The sequence below is a fragment of the Aethina tumida genome, chromosome 5, assembly GCF_024364675.1.
Source record: "Aethina tumida isolate Nest 87 chromosome 5, icAetTumi1.1, whole genome shotgun sequence".
Lineage (NCBI taxonomy): Eukaryota > Metazoa > Arthropoda > Insecta > Coleoptera > Nitidulidae > Aethina > Aethina tumida.
Window position 1 is genome coordinate 2,498,579 of NC_065439.1, and position 17,794 is coordinate 2,516,372.

A 17,794-nucleotide genomic window follows, 5' to 3' on the forward strand; every position below is an offset into this window, starting at 1 on the left:
TTGGGTCTGAAAAAATAAGACGTTCAATAATTTGTAAAAAAATATATTAGTTTATCCATATTTATATTATTATATAAATATACGCATCCGCCATTTTTTAAGTTTAGAACTAATTTGTGTGACAAAATAAAATATTAAAATATTAAAATATTAAAATAATAAAATAATAAAATAATAAAATAATAAAATAATAAAATAATAAAATAATAAAATAATAAAATAATAAAATAATAAAATAATAAAATAATAAAATAATAAAATAATAAAATAATAAAATAATAAAATAATAAAATAATAAAATAATAAAATAATAAAATAATAAAATAATAAAATAATAAAATAATAAAATAATAAAATAATAAAATAATAAAATAATAAAATAATAAAATAATAAAATAATAAAATAATAAAATAATAAAATAATAAAATAATAAAATAATAAAATAATAAAATAATAAAATAATAAAATAATAAAATAATAAAATAATAAAATAATAAAATAATAAAATAATAAAATAATAAAATAATAAAATAATAAAATAATAAAATAATAAAATAATAAAATAATAAAATAATAAAATAATAAAATAATAAAATAATAAAATAATAAAATAATAAAATAATAAAATAATAAAATAATAAAATAATAAAATAATAAAATAATAAAATAATAAAATAATAAAATAATAAAATAATAAAATAATAAAATAATAAAATAATAAAATAATAAAATAATAAAATAATAAAATAATAAAATAATAAAATAATAAAATAATAAAATAATAAAATAATAAAATAATAAAATAATAAAATAATAAAATAATAAAATAATAAAATAATAAAATAATAAAATAATAAAATAATAAAATAATAAAATAATAAAATAATAAAATAATAATTAACCGTTTGTTTATTTAAACAATAAAATAACTATCTGTTTAACTGTTAGATTATGTGATTAACTGATTAAATGATTAACAGAATGACTAATTAAAAGATTAACAGATGAAGTGATAGACTAAGTAATCCACTAATAACTAATAATATAATAATCTTTAAAGCTCTAAACATTTCTCTTGTCCTACATTGTTGTATTTATTCAAAAATGATCAGTTTTAAAAAAGAAAAATTAACGAAGATTATAATTTTAAAGTAAAAAATAAATCACAACCTACATCCTGGTTAGCGTTGAAAGCCGCGTAATTAATTAAATCTCGCAGGGAAAATTATAAACACCGTCCATTAAATAACACCCCCGCGTTGAAATGCGATAAATTCCTGAAACTCGGAGCCCTTCCACCCTTCTTCGTGCCGTGCTTCAGGTTTTATCCGGACGTCCCTTTCGAATTGATCTACGTACTTAACTGGAATCGATATATTAAGAAAAGGGGTATGAGTTATGGGCTCGACGCCGCCCTTCTTCGGGATAATTTAGCTCTTTAGTTGGACATAACTTCTGAATAGTGAAAGTGACGCATTAGTCGGGAGTTAAAAGGTCTGGATTTATCTGTGGCGGAATTTCTAACGTCCCTCGTTAAAATGTGCAATTCTGGAAATTGAAGTTGAAGCTAAAACTCAATAACTGTTGCGCTGTAAAATATATTACACAGCTGTTTGGAACAACAAGTTTATAAAAAATTAATTGAAAACAAACTATAAAATATAAATTTGGCGTTTAATTTGTTGCTGTCACCAAAATAAACAATACTCATCTTGTAACCGAATAATTAAAATTCGGTTTGATTAAAAAAAACCGCACCCCTCAATTATTTGAAATACGTGGAAAATGCGTTTTCAATTTACCCATATATTTTGTTAACGAGTTTTGGGGGTTAACCAAATAATTAAATGCAAATGAATGTCGTAAATTATGAAAAAACATTGAGTGGCAAAACAGAATTAATGAACTTATTCGATACAAAGTTTATTAAAATGAAAATTATTAAGATTATCAATATTTTCAATAAATAACGGTTTGTAAATTTACGCGGATTATCACGGAGGATCTTAATTAAAATATCTCGGATGTGGGACAGACTTTTGTGTGGAATAAATTAGAAAACGAAGTATAAAAAGTAAGTCCAAAGTATCCTAATCTGATTACTTTTAATTGGTTTTTATTAACAAATGGTTTTTATTAACAAAAGCGAACCGGATAACGTGTATTAAAATTGAACCATTTTTATTCACGTTATTAATATTCATTAAATGAATAATGAACTTCACTGTGATAATTTTTTTTATTAATTTTTTATATTTGCCCCCAAAAGTTCCCTAAGCTAATATAATTGTTATTTAAAATGCATTTAATTTATATTCAAACCAAAAATTCCAGTTTTACATTATAATGGGTTTTAAAAATTATAAATATTTATAAATTAATTATGTCAAAAAAATTAAATATCAAAATTTATAGACACGCCATATTATTATTAATTTTAGAAAATAAGGTTTTCTGAAAAATAAAAATTTGTTTATTACTCTGTATATTTTAGCCTAATTAATATATTAAAATATATACTATAATAATAAATTTTAAAATTAATATTTTCAAATAAATGTTAACGACTAAAAACTTTTTTAGAATTATTTGGAAATCTACTTAATTGAATTGTGAAGACAAGAAAAAAAAGTTAAAATTTCGTTGGTCTTGTGTCAATCCTCCCTCCCTCTTTTAATATTATTTATACTAAATTTTAATATGAAAAAAATAATAAAAATTCTTCAAACGTTTGAAAATGCACCTTTTTAAAGAAGGGGAATAAATTGCATTTTTAAAATAAAACCAATTTTTTATTAAACTTTCTAGAGTATGAAATTGATAACTTTATATTATGTGAGCAGACCTCAGCTTCCCAAACAAGTGTGTCGAATTTAATTGCAGCCAAAAACTGGATTTGACAGAAGAAATTTAATGACTATTTTGGATTCTACACCCATAAACTACCCAGAAACACTTGTTGGAATCAACATGGCTGTCCCTTTGTTTACTACATTACTCCCCTTTTATTTTAAAATTAAAATAAAGACATTTTTGTCTCTGTACATGTGTCCTAAACGAATTAAACATAATATTATATAAATATTTGCCTTCTTTTTACAAGTAGTGGTTCCTGGTTAAATTTTAAACTTAATTCTGGCAAATTTGGCTTTGATGATTTCAAATTATGGTTATTAGTTTTAGAATGTAAAATTAAGACATTTATTAAATTATTCCGACAAAACTTTTAAAATTTGTTTGAAACAATATTTTTCAGACTTCCCAGGTGAAATACAGCATTAATTATTAAGCAACTGAGGATTTTTCTGGATTAAGAAGCTTAAATTAAAACTTTTATTAGTACAATGGCTTTGTAAAAAAATGCAAATCCTCCATTTAGTAAAAAGAAAAATATATCAAATATTGAGCAACATCTGACGTATTAGAGATTTAAGAAATATGGAATGCATTATGTTAATAATATAAAAAATATATAATAATATATATTAATAATATAATATATGTTAATAATATAAAAAACCTTAGTTAAATAATTGATTTATAAATATAAAGTATAAAACTATATTAATTGTAATAGTTTATTTTATAAAGACACTTAATATTACCATTTATCTTAACCAAATGTCCGGCGTACCATTTTTTACATAGGGGAATACCCGGCGAATGTCATCGGTAAGCAACATGGGTTGCCTACCTGTGAGGATGATTGATAAAATAACAGAAACTAACGAATTATTTCTTCATTTTTAATACCAGAAAACAGAAAACTAATGTAGGATATTTTTAAGATGCTGATTGTTGATCAAATTTTGTCTATCACTCTAGTTTTTGAGATGCTGCTTATCTGAATTTGCTTCTGATAACGACATAATTAGAAAATAAAGATATCTTTTGAAGGTAAAAAAGAAATTTCACAACTGTAATTAAAATTCATTTAGCCATATATATCTAGAATTGTCCATTAACAATCTTATAAGGAGTTAGGGGAATACCCACGAATGTCAATGTTAAGCAACCATGGTTGCCTACTGGTAAAATTAACAGTATATTATTACCTTATTACCTTACTCTACTTTTCTTTTAAAATTATTTATTCGTTTACCTGCTAACAGATTATAATAAATGTTATTTAAATAAAATATTACATTTTCAATATCTCCACACTATAAAATAAATGCAGTAAAGTGTGACAAATAAATAAAATTCCTGCTTCTGAACATTGAATGAGTTGCAAGTATTTGAAGTGGCGCAAACATTAACAATTGTCGAGCGTAACAGCTTCAGTGTATGAGAAGCGTGAAGCTGAATTGCCACACTTGCCATCGTAGGTAACAGTGTTCATGCATGTACCGCCATAGTATGTAGGTTTGAAGTTAACTCATGTATGTTGCGTTAAATCTAGCGAATTGAAATACGCACACCCATTATATGGAAATATAGTGGCCCTTATCTGCGACTAGCACGCCTTCCGAGCCACCTACGCGTCTCCGCGGCTTCATTAATGGAGGGGCGTCTCGCCCCGGGCCCGTTCCGGACTATTTGTCACGGCCTGGAAAACTGGAAAACACTCGACAATGTATCGTAAATCAATGGCGCGGCCCGATGTGTCTAACAAGGCGAAAATTGTTTTCCGAACGCGGCCGCCACGGCCGGGGCCACCTTAACGCCGATAAGATTGGGTCAGTTCGTTTTATTTATTGGGCCGGACTGCGTCCTTGAAACGGTTTGACGTTAATGTGGATTTTGTTTTGGTCGGGATGACGCAAACAAATTGGATCGGCGATCTTGGGGACGGCGGATTGGCATTAGGAATATGCATGTTGTCCGATGATAAGAGGATTTATTTTGTCGATATTTTCGGGGTTAACTATCTTTATCCTTATTCAGTCGTGTATTTATTAAACTTGTCATTTATTTCTATTGTTTTTATCATATAATATGTCAATATATAAGTTCAATTCAACTCCAAAGTACGAAGGATGACAAGACATCCTATTAACAAGAGTACCTTGTTCCTAATATTCTTTCTTATTATTTTCAGATTTTCAAAGAAATCAAGTTTAGATGACAATTGTGTATTTTTTAGACTTGCTTTTAGTTCAAATGTCTACATTTTTATTTAAATACAATTAATACAATTAATTCCATTTACACAATGATATTTGAAATAAAATTAAAATTAAATTGAGTTCAGGAAAGATTTCTGTTTTCCGGTACTAAAAAAAAAAAACAGAAAAAAGTTATTGGTTCATGTTATATATTATTAATTACATCAAATACCCCCACCGGTAGGCAACCACTGTTGCTTACCAATGACATTCGCCGGGTATTCCCCTATGTCAAAAATGGTACGCAGGACATTTGGTCAAGGTAAATCGTAGTATTAAGTATTTTGATAAAATAAAATATTACAATTAATACTAATATTTATACCAAATACAAAAATATCATATAAAACATACTATTAATCATAAATAATTAATAATTAATTATTTAAAAATTTGTTTTAATTAATTAATTAATTGCGCATTCGCCATTATTCTAAATGTAAAACAATTGAATAAAATTTGGACTTTGATAAGGAAATTAGTTAAACTCAACAACTAATAATGTGTTAAATATTTCTCAAGCCTCAAAGAAACACAATGTCAATTGTCAAATAATATATTAAGTGTTGCCAAATTTTAACAATTTTAATTGGATGCCTTCAATTAAATATTCCAAAGAAATAAATTAAAAATCCTATTTTAGAATGTAAAATTAAGACAGTTAAATAAAATTTCCAACTAATTTGATAAGGAAATCACTTAAACTCAACAACATAAACTTAATTATTTTTGGCACACCCGAAGGAAAACTAAAAGAAAAAAAAAGAAAATAAGGGAAAAATGCAGCCCCCGTGCCATTCTCTCATTTAAATTAATATTCAAAACTTAAACACGCCCGCATAAAAAGTTTCACCAACTTTTCAGAATTATAAATTGTGGGTCTATTTCGGTGGAATGCGAAAGTTACAATTTTTATTCAAATGAGGAAGTAAATAAAGAAAGTGTTTCAGCTGTTATTCATACACAAATTTAAAAATTTAAGTGTCCCATTTAATTTAATTGTGTTTTCATTTTAATCATGATTCGACTTTTCTTTGATTCGTCGAATAAAAATATAAATTATTTGTTTATCTTAATTATTGTAGACGAAGATGGAAAATTGATGATGGATGATGGATGACAAATGATGGATGATGGATGATGGATGATGAATGATGGATGATGGATGATGGATGATGGATGATGGATGATGGATGATGGATGATGGATGATGGATGATGGATAATGGATGACAGATGATGGATGATGGATGATGGATGATGGATGATGGATGATGGATGATGGATGATGGATGATGGATGATGGATGATGGATGATGGATGATGGATGATGGATGATGGATGATGGATGATGGATGATGGATGATGGATGATGGATGATGGATGATGGATGATGGATGATGGATGATGGATGATGGATGATGGATGAAGGATGATGGATGGTGGATGATGGATGATCAATGATAGAACATGGAAGATGGAATCTGAAAAATAGATGGAGGAAGAAAGATAGAAGATGAAAGATGAAGATGATGGATAATGGATGACAGATGATGGATAATGGATGACAGATGATGGATAATGGATGATGGAAAATGAATGATGGATTATGGATGATAAATGATGGATTACGAATGATGGATAATGGATGGTGGATGATGGATGATGGATGATGGATGATGGATGATCAATGATAGAACATGGAAGATGGAATCTGAAAAATAGATGGAGGAAGAAAGATAGAAGATGAAAGATGAAGATGAAAGATGGAAGACAGTAGTTGAAAGATGAAGATGAAAGTTGAAGTGATAGCTGCTGCTGCTTCAACCAGTATCTTAGAAAACTAGAGCTCACAACTCTTTAGCCATGCAATAGGCAAAATCATCAATGTTGGAGAAACTCCGTACATTACATATTAAATAAATGAATCGTATCCACCAAATTTACAAGCACAGATTAACTCTAAACTGTGCAAATCATCATTATCATTTTGAACCCGTATTCCTGCGTAGTGTGGCAAGTATAACTAATATTTGTGACAACGGACGGATAGATGTTGCAAAGCGTGTGCCAGTCAGATAAGAAGCCACTATATTTCCATATAATGGTGTGCGTATTTCAATCCGGCCGATTTAATGTACCGTACATGAGTTTCGACGTCGACCTTCGCGATATGCTAAACACGGCCGTAATTAGAATTTTCGCTTCCGCGACTACTGACATGCATATTTAATAATTACGGGCTCCGTGATATATGGTAATTGAGTGCTTTATGCGTTTTCGTATTGACATTGCAGGAAGAAGCCGCTTCATCGATTTTACCTCGCTTAAGTTATGTTGTATCTTTTTTGTTTTACGGCGAACAAAGAGTGTAATTAAAACTTCGCCGCAAACATCATTATTTCGATATGAAAGGCGTCTGTTGTTGGGCTCAGATTAGAAAGATATTTTAACATAAACCGGAGCAGTTAATCATTTTTCATTTAGCTGCCACTGAAACCTTTTCGTTCCCTTTTTGTTCCTGCCGACGGGATTCCCTAATGTGTATTATTCTCTAACATAATAACCACGATAGGTTCCTGAATAAAAGACGGTGTCTTTTAATGTAATATTCACTAATACTGTAACAAGAGCAAAAACTGTTCATTGTAAGAAAGTTTTTCTAATTTTTGCAAGTTAGGTTAGATACGATTTCTAACATAAATAGTTAATAGTTTCAAAGTTTCAAAGTTTCAAAGTTTCAAAGTTTCAAAGTTTCAAAGTTTCAAAGTTTCAAAGTTTCAAAGTTTCAAAGTTTCAAAGTTTCAAAGTTTCAAAGTTTCAAAGTTTCAAAGTTTCAAAGTTTCAAAGTTTCAAAGATTCAAAGTTTCAAAGTTTCAAAGTTTCAAAGTTTCAAAGTTTCAAAGATTCAAAGTTTCAAAGTTTCAAAGTTTCAAACTTTCAAAGTTTCAAAGTTTCAAAATTTCAAAATTTCAAAGTTTCAAAATTTCAATGTTTCAAAGTTCCAAAGTTAGTTTCAATGTGTCCAAGTTTCAAAGTTTCAAAGTTTCAAAGTTTCAAAGTTTCAAAGTTTCAAAGTTTCAAAGTTTCAAAGTTTCAAAGTTTCAAAGTTTCAAAGTTTCAAAGTTTCAAAGTTTCAAAGTTTCAAAGTTTCAAAGTTTCAAAGTTTCAAAGTTTCAAAGTTTCAAAGTTTCAAAGTTTCAAAGTTTCAAAGTTTCAAAGTTTCAAAGTTTCAAAGTTTCAAAGTTTCAAAGTTTCAAAGTTTCAAAGTTTCAAAGTTTCAATGTTTCAAAGTTTCAAAGTTTCACAGTTTCAAAATTCCAAAGTTTTAAAGTTTCTGAAAGTTTGAAACTTTGAAACTGACTTTAAAACATGTATAAACCAGTAAAAATGGGAGAAACTGACTTCTGATATGGAGGTAAAGTACCTCAACGTATTTGTGACTGGCAATTACCAGTAAAAGTAAGGTTAGGAATTGAATAAAATTTGAATAAAATAATCACTTGAAAGTAAAAAAAGATTAATTTAAACTTGTTTTTATTTATATTATTCTACAATAGCAGTAACCGATAATCCCCGTCTTAAGACCAATGCCACGGACAATAACCGACGTTCAATTACAGCCCCCTAATACCAGCATAAACTTGCACCAAAGGAACGTTTACGACCATCACAAACCGTCGAGTTCGAAAACGTTGAACGCCACCGCCAAGCGTAGCCGATCGGCTTAACATCGAGTATGTGGAACGGGAAAAGTCGGACAACGTCTGCCCGATTCGGGGCACAACAGTGAAATTCGAATGACGGAGTTAGAACGGAGGAACGAACGTTCAAGTATTCCCCCCAATTAAATCGGAATGTTACATCGGCCTCGATTCGGGGGGTTTTAAAGATAATAAATGAAGTGAAAGAATCGTTCTTACTTGAGCGGCGACTCAGTTCTTATTAAATTCAATTTTAATACGATTAGAGTTGTGAATTAACACGGAACTAAGTTGGAATGGGACTGTGAATTAGTTACGAAGCACTATAAACTGAAGTTGTTACCTACTGTTTAGAGTTTTCAACAAAGTTACTTCAGTAATGCTATTTTCAACGAAGACGTGGATAAATTTAATAGAATGAATTCGTTTAATATAATTGTCATTTCTAAAAATATTGCTTTGTGTAGTAATGAAGTTTAATTGGAACAGATTAAAGGAAATACATATAAAAACCAAGTTATTGAATACAAGCTTTGAAAGTTTAGAGATTTGAAGCTTTGAAACTTTAAAGCTTTGAACCTTGTAGCTTTGAACTTAGAAGCTTTGATGCTTTAAAGCTTTGAAACATGGAAAGTTTCAAAGTTTCAAACTTTCAAAGTTTCAAAGTTTCAAAGTTTCAAAGTTTCAAAGTTTCAAAGTTTCAAAGTTTCAAAGTTTTAAAGTTTCAAAGTTTCAAAGTTTCAAAGTTTCAAAGTTTCAAAGTTTCAAAGTTTCAAAGTTTCAAAGTTTCAAAGTTTCAAAGTTTCAAAGTTTCAAAGTTTCAAAGTTTCAAAGTTTCAAAGTTTCAAAGTTTCAAAGTTTTAAAGTTTCAAAGTTTCAAAGTTTCAAAGTTTCAAAGTTTCAAAGTTTCAAAGTTTCAAAGTTTCAAAGTTTCAAAGTTTCAAAGTTTCAAAGTTTCAAAGTTTCAAAGTTTTAAAGTTAGTTTCAAAGTTTCAAAGTTTCAAAGTTTCAAAGTTTCAAAGTTTCAAAATTTCAAAATTTCAAAGTTTCAAAGTTTCAAAGTTTCAAAGTTTCAAAGTTTCAAAGTTTCAAAGTTTCAAAGTTTCAAAGTTTCAAAGTTTCAAAGTTGCAAAGTTTCAAAGTTTCAAAGTTTCAAAGTTTCAAAGTTTCAAAGTTTCAAAGTTTCAAAGTTTCAAAGTTTCAAAGTTTCAAAGTTTCAAAGTTTCAAAGTTTCAAAGTTTCAAAGTTTCAAAGTTTCAAAGTTTCAAAGTTTCAAAGTTTCAAAGTTTCAAAGTTTCAAAGTTTCAAAGTTTCAAAGTTTCAAAGTTTCAGCGTTTTAAAGTTTCAAAGTTTCAAAGATTCAAAGATTCAAAGTTTCAAAGTTTCAAAGTTTTAAAGATTTAAAGTTTTAAAGATTTAAAGTTTTAAAGTTTCAAAGTTTCAAAGTTTCAAAGTTTCAACGTTTCAAAGTTTCAAAGTTTCAAAGTTTCAAAGTTTCAAAGTTTCAAAGTTTCAAAGTTTCAAAGTTTCAAAGTTTCAAAGTTTCAAAGTTTCAAAGTTTCAAAGTTTCAAAGTTTCAAAATTTCAAAGTTTCAAAGTTTCAAAGTTTCAAAGTTTCAAAGTTTCAAAGTTTCAAAGTTTCAAAGTTTCAAAGTTTCAAAGTTTCAAAGTTTCAAAGTTTCAAAGTTTCAAAGTTTCAAAGTTTCAAAGTTTCAAAGTTTCAAAGTTTCAAAGTTTCAAAGTTTCAAAGTTTCAAAGTTTCAAAGTTTCAAAGTTTCAAAGTTTCAAAGTCTCAAAATAAGTTTTAAAGCTTCAAAGTAAGTTTTAAATTAATTAATTAATTTAATATAACCTATTTTAACTTAATTTAACCTAACCTAATCTACAAATTAGGCTTATTATAAGGCCAAAAGTATGTTTTACTGGTAATTACCAGTCTTAAATATGTATATACTGGTTTATACATGTACAAATGTCTCTCTTAGATTGAATTTTAAAAATTTTAAAATAAGTAGTGGTTTTAAAGTGGTATTGTTGAAAACGCAAACAAAAAAACATGCTGCATTTCAAGAGTGAACAAATGAAAACGAAGGAAGACAACAGGACGAAAACGGCCGCAAATATCCAGCAACAAAAGCACGAATGCAGATAAAATTCTGGACGTTTCTCGTTAATTAGAAAATTGAAACAACAGCAATCCCACGGTTTTGTGTAATGTCGCCGGCATTAACACACTAAATGTGTTTCGGCATTAAATCAGCCGACATGTGTGCTGACCTAATTTTATTAATTTAATTTGAAAGTGTCCATTAAATCAAAAACTTTCCACGCCGGCCCGACACAACACCCAGTGCACATTTGCAACGTGGACAATAATTGACTTAAAACATGATAGAAACCGACGTGTCCGTTTCAAGGTGCGGTAAACAATGCTGAATCCTATTACGGAAATTAGTTGGTAACTTTTATGTATGTAGCACAACTGTGTGGGTGAGTTATAAAACGATTCGGAGTTAAATTATTTGTGCCACAGTTAATTTAACACGGAGCATAATTATAAATTGACATCGATGAGTTTCCAGTTCCTTCATTAAAACAGGGACATGTTCAAACACCAACGGGACTCTTTGCTTACCCACTGAAGCTGACGTATTAATGTGACGAAACTTTAGTAGATCCAGATCGATATTATAATGACGTTGTTAAGATATAGGTCCAATAAAAAGTACAAAATATTGTCGTTATCTCGGCAATTTACGGCGGCACAATTTTTGTCACTTTATTAAGATTGATGCGGAATTTTAAAGAATAAGCAGAGACTTTTAAGAAGTTCCAGCGGTTTTATCTTTTCAGGCAATTTTACGATCTAAAATGGGGCGTGCAATAAATAATAAAAAATGAAGTATCTCCTTTGTGAAACTCTATATTTCATCGACGAAGCGGCACCAACTTTTATATGAAATGTAACAAATTGTCGATAGCAAAATTATCTGTATACTTTTAAATAATACATATTAATATATTTTAATTTAATTCCTTCCATCTCCCACCTTAGATCTCCCATCTTCTGTCTTCCATCTTCTGTCTTCTATATTCTATATCTTCTATCACATATCGCATCGACAGTCATAAGTTATAAGTCACTAATTAGGTTATTTAAACATGTTGACTAAATCGATTTATAAGTTTTTATACGAGTGATCCCTGACAGTTGTTATTTAAGATGGAAGATGGGAGAAGGAAGATGAGAAATAAGAGATGGAAGATGGAAGGTGGAAGATGGAAGATGGAAGGTGGAAGATGGAAGATGAAAGATGGAAGGTGGGAGATGGAAGGTGGAAGATGGAAGAGGAAGGTGGAAGATGGAAGATGGGAGATGGAAGATGGGAGAAGGAAGATGAGAGATGGCAGATGACAGATGGGAGATGGAACATGGAAGATGGAAGATGAAAGATGGGATATGGAAGATGGAAGATGGGAGATGAGAGATGGAAAATGGTAGATGGAAGATGAAAGATGGGAGATGGAAGATGGAAGGTGGAAGATGGAAGATGGGAGATGGAAGATGGGAGAAGGAAGATGAGAGATGGCAGATGACAGATGGGAGATGGAACATGGAAGATGGAAGATGAAAGATGGGATATGGAAGATGGAAGATGGGAGATGAGAGATGGAAAATGGTAGATGGAAGATGAAAGATGGGAGATGGAAGATGGGAGATGGGAGATAAGAGATGGAAAATGGAAGATGGAAGATGAAAGATGGGAGATGGGAGATGGAAGATGGAAGATGGAAGGTGGAAGATGGAAGATGGGAGAAGGAAGATAGGAGATGGCAGATGACAGATGGGAGATGGAACATGGGAGATAGAAGATGAAAGATGGGATTTGGAAGATGGAAGATGGAAGATGGGAGAAGGAAGATGGGAGATGGCAGATGACAGATGGGAGATGGAACATGGGAGATAGAAGATGAAAGATGGGATTTGGAAGATGAAAGATGGAAGATGGGAGATGGAAGATGGTAGATGGAAGATGAAGATAGAAAATATATGATAGATGGAAATGATAGATAATATTACAGATGAAAATGAACTATATACTACAAGAATTAATTTTTAAAGTACACAACGTTTTTTCGACAAAAGTGATTAAAATAAAATGGTTGAAACTCTTTTGTTTCACATAATGTCTTTTTATACTGAAGGATCATAAAAAACTATGGGTGGATCATCAAAAAGAATAATAAAATAAAACAAGGGAGCCTTTGGAGAGTGGTCAAACATGATTTTAATTAAGTTTCGCAAGTTATCCCGCTGATTAATCTCGGCATTAAAAAGTTTACGATTCTCGCGGTATTTTGTTAAACCAGAAGAAGCAATGGAACGCGTAACACGTGTAAAATTACGTCACCGCATAAAATCAACCGAAGCAAAGGGTTACGTGTGTGCAAGTGTACAATAACTAACATAATAAATAACAATAAAACGGTGTTGGGAAGTGGTTTATCTTCACTCGTTTATCATAACTTTTCCTTGGTTTTACGGCATCATATTTCAGTTTAACGAAGACCAACTACGGCGTACTTTTTTTTCCCTCGAAATCTAATTTAATCCCCCCGCCTGCGATTCGCTGCGACGCCGTTCACGCCCTACTTCCAAACATAAAACAATAAAAAGTATACAAATATATTTCATTTTGTGCTGGATGCTCAAGGAGCATCCGTCATAAAGTTGTTACGTTTACACATTCCGACCGGATGAAAGAGAATTAAATAATGAAATAAAAGATTTGCCCCACACTCAACGTGGATGGAACTTCAAAGGGTTGTTAAATTACTTTATAAAATAACAATAATCGACAGGGTACACTTAACGAAATTAAATAAGTTTCTAACACGTCTAATTAAAGTGGCTAGTTGTATTAGCTGCCATATATCTTGTGTTGGGTGGAAGATTGCCTGTACGTTATTGAATAATGAACTTCCTGGAGTAATTAATTCCAGTGATTAACACTAATTACGATTATCAGATATAGGATTGCAAAGGGGCTCGATACACACCCATTTAATCTGATTATTTGATATTATAAAACGGTAAATTAATTTTAATGCTTATATCTTCAATTAACTAAGTACCCTTTATTGTTTCACTAACATCTTTACAGTGCAATTTTATAAAGTTAATTAAAGAGTAAAGCAAATTCTTAGTTCTGGACTTGGATTAAGAAACCGCCCACTCAAAAAGTTATGTGAAGAAGTATGAGGAGTAGACGGCCGTATTTTATAAACTTTTTAATTAAATATAACTGGAACAAATAATTTTAAATTAAAGGAGCCTCCTCCCTTTATGAATCACTTCAAAGAGAAGTTTGATTATTTCAATTTTATTTTTTGCTATTTAGTCTTTTAAATTCGTTACATTGACTGTTTTGCTTGTTGTAAATAATTATCTGACATGTTTCGTTAATATTTAAAATACATAAATCATCTACAAATATTACAACAATTCCAATATATTACAATATTTACAATATTCATGTTCCATCTCCCATTTTTTATCTCCCACCTTAGATCTCCCATCTTCCATCTTTCATCTTCCATCTTCCATCTCCCATATTTCATTTTCCATCTTCCATCTTTCATCTTCCATCCCCCATCTTTCATATCCCATCTTTCATCTTCCATCTTTCATCTTTCTTCTTTCATCTTTCATCTTCCATCTCATATCTTTCATCTTCCATCTTCCATCTCCCATCTTCCATCTTCCATCTTCCATCTCCCATATTCCATTTCCCATCTTCCATCTTCCATCTTTCATCTTCCATCCCATATCTTTCATATCCCATCTTTCATGTTCTATCTTCCTTCTTTCATCTTTAATCTTCCATCTTTTATCTCCGATCTTCCATCTTTCATCTTCCTTCTTTCATCTTTCATCTTCCATCTTCCATCTTCCATCTCTCATCTTCCATCTTCCATCTCACATCTTTCATCTTCCATCTCCCATCTTCCATCTTCCATCTCCCATATTCCATTTCCCATCTTCCATCTTCCATCTTTCATCTTCCATCCCCCTTCTTTCATATCCCATCTTCCATCTTTCATCTTTTATCTTCCATCTTTTATCTCCGATTTTCCATCTTTCTTCTTTCATCTTTCATCTTCCATCTTTTGCCTCCGATCTTCCATCTTCCATCTCCCATCTTCCATCTTCCATCTCTCATCCTTCATCTTCCATCTCCCATCTTCCATCTCACATCTTTCATCTTCCATCTTCCATCTTCCGTCTTCCATCTCCCATCTTCCATCTTCATCTCCCATCTTTCATCTCCCATTTTCATATCTCATCTTCCTTCTTCCTTCTCCCATTTTCCATCTTCCATTTGAAGGTTTATTAATATTATAATTTCTTAACAGGAACCTTGAATATTTTATGACACAAAGATCTGAAGTTTAATTGCAATTTGTTAACAGATTTTAACATTAAGTTAATTAGCACCGACATAAATTTTCATTTCAAACGTAAAGAAATAACAGAATTTATGAGTGATTAACTCTAATTATACACTGAATTCGTAACGTACTTTACAAGTTGTTTCATGCAAAAATTTAAACATATCTTTGCAGTCACTTTGCATAAATACCATCATGTAATTGTCTTCTGCACGAATTGTATCGTTGATTGGTAGTTTTAACGTTAACGTCAAAATTAGGGCAAAATGTTTTATATTTTTTACTATACTTGTCGTAATTCTTTAATCGTTATGATGTACTTCTCCTTTTCCTTTTTCTCGTCTAATCTTTTCATTTCACTTCATGTAATAACTTCAGTTGGAGCAAACTCTTATCTCTTATTAAGTTATTTAAAAGTTTTTAAACCACACACTCCTGTTTCAAAACAATTTTATTCCGACGATGGTTACTGAAATAAAAAGTTTTCAGTCCAAGTTAAATCAGTCACTTCACTTGAAACGTTGAGTGACAATTAAGTAAAATAAATTTAACAGTGTTTTAATAATTCAAATTATTAGTTTTAAATTAAATTTCTTCGCAGCAGGAATGTGAAAAATCCGCCTTTTGTTCTCAGCGGAATAATAATATCATTCACTCGTCATGTATATGAAAGTATCCCGAAAGCCCTTTATTGCGTTCAGTGTCGCAGGAATTGGAAGAAATTGTTTCCAACCCAGGTCGTAAAGATGCATCTCGGCTGCATTCGTCGGTTTCACCCCGGAACTTTTCTTTTTATCCTCCGCCATTCAACTCGAAAGAAACTGTTAGATGTTATTAACTTCTTCGTTGTTTAGACACACAATTTTTCTCATTTTATTTGTGGTGCGGCCGCTTAATATAAACACGGAGCTTGCACAACCTTTTTTTGTGACCGGATTCGCGTGCCACCCCCGAAGGCACGTCATAACTACCCTGGATGTATTAGATAATTGTCTGGGGGCTGCAACGTTTCTTATTTGTTGCTTTAACTTAATTGAAACGTGTGTTCCTGTTCAGTAACAATGACGAGGAAAATTTAAAGTATGTTATTAGAGGATTTACTTATTCAGAGAACGAAGCAGGTTTGCGTTTTTCTCTCTTTCAGCCAATATCTGATTATCATAAGTCTTTTGAACACAATCCCCAATGGATATTGCTGATATAGTCAATGGGAACGAAGTCTTTTTACCTGCAGGCCTCAGTAAAAATTCCCTTTTGCCTTTCGGAATACTGTAAATATTGTGATGAGGGTTGCTTATCTCGCAGTCGTGCTATTGATTGATTGATTGATCTAAATACTTTTCGTCTACAATAGAGGTAATTAGTTTAGGTTGATGGAATTTCAGTAAATTTTAGTTAGACAAACTTATAGCCCTGTTGGTTATTTATAAAAAAATAATTACATTGTTTTATTTTCAAATAGAAATAAAATGGTCTTTCATTCCATTAAAATTTTCAGTTTTTTCAGCTACAAAAATTGATTTCTCCCACAGGTAAGTTGATGGACTTCCAGTGACTTATTTTGAGGCAAAATGAAATTTTAGTTGGACAACATTATTGTCATGACAAAGACAAACTTAAATTTATAATAATATAATTTATTTTTATAAAAAATTGGTTATTTATAAACAAATTATTACTTTGTTTTATATTCAAAATCTTCCATTTATTTGAAACTCCTTTCCACTAAAATTTTCAGGTTTTTCAACTATTAAAATTGATCTCTTCCACAGGTAAGTTGATGGACTTCCAGAGACCCATTATTACTTTGTTTTATATTCAAAATCCATTAAAATTTTCAGGTTTTACAACCATAAAATTTGATCTCTTCCACAGGTAAGTTGATGGACTTCCAGAGACCCACTTTGAGGAAAAATGAAATTTCAGCAAGACAACATTATTGCCATGTCAAAGACAAACTTAAATTTATAATAATATAATTTATTTTTATAAAAAAATTTGGTTATTTATATACAAATTATTACTTTGTTTTATATTCAAAACCTTCCATTTATTTGAAACTCCTTTCCATTAAAATTTTCAGGTTTTTCAACTGTAAAATTTGATCTCTTCCACAGGTAAGTTGATGGACTTCCAGGGATCCATTTTGAGGAAAAATGAAATTTCAGTTAGACAACATTATTGTCATGTCAAAGACAAACTTAAATTTATAATAATATAATTTATTTTTATAAAAAAATTGGTTATTTATAAACAAATTATTACTTTGTTTTATATTCAAAATCTTCCATTTATTTGAAACTCCTTTCCACTAAAATTTTCAGGTTTTTTAACTATTAAAATTGATCTCTTTCACAGATAAGTTGATGGACTTCCAGAGACCCATTATTACTTTGTTTTATATTCAAAATCCATTAAAATTTTCAGGTTTTACAACCATAAAATTTGATCTCTTCCACAGGTAAGTTGATGGACTTCCAGAGACCCATTTTGAGGAAAAATGAAATTTCAGTTAGACAACATTATTGT

The 17,794-nt window shown here is 30.2% G+C and overlaps 1 protein-coding gene across 1 annotated transcript in view; it reads right to left on the bottom strand.

The window, feature by feature from the left end:
• Positions 1-17,794, bottom strand: part of LOC109601030 (metabotropic glutamate receptor 2) — a 235,979-nt gene that overhangs the window by 86,849 nt on the left and 131,336 nt on the right. The gene's annotated exons all lie outside the window — the stretch shown is intronic.